Source organism: Zingiber officinale, chromosome 9B (genome assembly GCF_018446385.1).
Source record: "Zingiber officinale cultivar Zhangliang chromosome 9B, Zo_v1.1, whole genome shotgun sequence".
Lineage (NCBI taxonomy): Eukaryota > Viridiplantae > Streptophyta > Magnoliopsida > Zingiberales > Zingiberaceae > Zingiber > Zingiber officinale.
The window spans coordinates 22843932-22847010 of NC_056003.1; positions in this window are offsets into that span (position 1 = coordinate 22843932).

The following is a 3079-nucleotide window of genomic DNA, read 5'->3' on the forward strand; positions in this document are numbered from 1 at the left end:
TGCTAAAACCAGATGCTGATAAGTTAGAATCTCGTACAGAAGTTTGCGTGTTTGTGGGATATCCCAAAGGAACGAAAGGAGGTTTATTTTATAGTCCTAAAGACCAGAAGGTCATTGTTAGAACCAATGCCCAGTTTTTAGAAGAAGACTATATAATGGATCACAAGCCCAGTAGTAAAATTGTTTTAGAAGAACTTAGAGAGGACATGTCTACTTCAGTACCAACAGTACAAGATGAAGTACAACAAGAGACTGCAACACGTGTCACACATGATACACAACCACAGACTGTGCCTCGTCGTAGTGGGAGGGTTGTGAGGCAGCCTGAGAGATTCATGTTTTTGGGAGAGTCTTCGGACTTGATCCCGAGTAAACATGAACCTGATCCCCGGACATATGACGAAGCACTCCAAGATATAGATGCAGTATCTTGGCAAAAGGCAATGAATTCTGAAATAGAGTCTATGTACTCTAATAAGGTCTGGGAGCTTGTAGAACCACCTGATGGTGTAAAAGCCGTTGGATGCAAGTGGATCTACAAAAGGAAAAGAGGGACAGACGGGAAGGTAGAAACCTTCAAAGCTAGGCTTGTTGCGAAAGGGTACACTCAGAAAGAGGGAATCGATTATGAGGAAACCTTTTCACGGTAGCCATGCTTAAGTCTATCCGGATACTCTTATCCATTGCTGCTCATATGGATTATGAGATTTGGCAAATGGATGTCAAGACAGCTTTCCTTAATGGAAGTCTTGAAGAGAACATCCATATGAAGCAACCAGAATGGTTCATTGAAAAAGGCAAAGAGCATCTAGTGTGCAAGCTCAATCGGTCCATTTATGGACTGAAGCAAGCTTCAAGGTCTTGGAACATCCGGTTTAATGAAGTAATCCAGTCATATGGATTTATTCAAAGTCCGGATGAGTCTTGTGTATATAAGAAGTGTAACGGAAACGTGGTGGTATTTCTTGTACTATACGTAGATGATATTTTGTTAATTGGCAACAATGTCAAGGTATTATCAGACGTAAGGGTATGGTTGTCCAAACAATTTGATATGAAAGACTTAGGAGATTGTGCACACATTCTAGGGATCAAAGTTATAAGGGATCGTAAGAAAAGAATGTTGTGTCTGTCCCAAGCTTCATATATAGATACAATCCTTGCTCGTTTTAGTATGCAGGATTCCAAGAAAGGTTTCTTACCTTTTAGACATGGAGTAGCTCTATCTAAAGAGATGTCTCCAAAGACGTCGAAAGAGATAGAGGACATGAAAGCAGTTCCTTATGCTTCGGCTGTAGGAAGCCTAATGTATGCAATGCTATGTACGAGACCTGATATCTGTTTTGCCGTGGCATGGTCGCAGATATCGTAATACCGTGGACATGGAGCATATATGCGGTAAAGCATATATTAAAGTATCTGAGAAGGACTAGAGATTATATGCTAGTTTACCAAGCAGACGATCTGCTCCCTGTGGGTTACACGGATTTGGATTTCCAATTAGATAGGGATAACAGTAAGTCTACATCATGCTATGTGTTTACTTTAGGAGGTGGAGCCATTTCATGGAGGAGTGTTAAGCAGAAATGCGTTTCGGACTCAACCATGGAAGCTGAGTATGTAGCAGCCTCTGAGGCAGCTAAAGAAGCAGTATGGCTCAGGAACTTTCTAATGGACTTAGATGTGATTCCTGGTTTGCCCAAAATCATCACAATTTATTGTGATAATAGCGGTGCAGTTGCAAACTCGAAGGAACAACGAGCTCATAAGGCAAGTAAACATATAGAGCGCAAGTACCACCTGATACGAGATATCGTGAAGCGAGGAGAAGTTGTCATCGCCAAGTTGCATCAGCGGATAACTTGGCAGATCCTTTCACTAAGGCCCTTCCGGCGAAAGCTTTCGATCGGCATGTGGAGGGAATGGGAATCAGATGTATGGTAGAAGATATGGCAGCTTAGTCATTAGTATAAGTGGGAGATTGTTGGAGTGTATACTGAAAGCCTAAGCTTTGTAAACATTCATTATGAATAAAGAATCACATTTGGTCTAATTGTCTACATTTGTTTGTAGTTGTTCATTTAATTTATATTGTAGATAACATAGTATGTGGTGTCACATACAGAATATGATGTTATCAGTACCTTATAAATTATAAACAGTAGCTCACGACTAAAATGGAAAGAACAAACCATTAGAAGGTCGTAGTGTAAGTAGGTATTAGTTTATCTTGACTATATAATTACACTAGTACACTCAGAGTGTATTGAGTAGGACCATTAGAGGTCGTTTCTTTTATACTGACTTTATAAAGGAACAAAGACCTCAGTTATTATGGAAGTGTGTGCTCTTAATCCTAATATAATAACAAGCACATATGTTTGATATTTATTTCTTTAATATATCAAAGGGTGAGATTTAGTTTGATGAATCAATAAACTCGATAAGTTGGGAAATGGTATCACTAATAGTGTGTGTTGTTGATTATAGAAGGAAACTGTGTCCTAGAGATACTAGGTTGATCATGTCCTCAAGAGGAGCTCATAAAGATTGTCATGTTAAACCCTGCAGGTGGACTTAGTCCGACATGATAATAAGGTTGAGTGGTACTACTCTTGGACTTAGATATTAATTAAATGAGTTGTCAGTAATTCACTTAATTAGTGGACATTCGATATCTTAAACACAGGGAGACTAACACACTCATAATAAGAAGGAGCCCAAAAATGTAATTTAGGATTGGTGCGGTAGTTTAATGATAGTTCTCTAGTGGAATGAATTATCATTGATAAAATTAAGTTGTGTGTTCGGGGCGAACACGGGATGCTTAATTTTATCGGGAGACCAAAACCAATTCCTCCTCTCGGTCCCTATCGTAGCCTCTTATTTATAGAGTTCTATACCCACCTATACCCACCTTCTATACCCACCCAATAGGGGCCGGCCAAGCTAGCTTGGGAACAAGCTAAGGCCGGCCTAGGTATAAGATTGGGTGGCCGGCCCTAGCTTGAACCCAAGCTAGTAGGGCCGGTCAAAATAAATTAAAAAAAGAAATTTAATTTTAATTTTTATTATTATG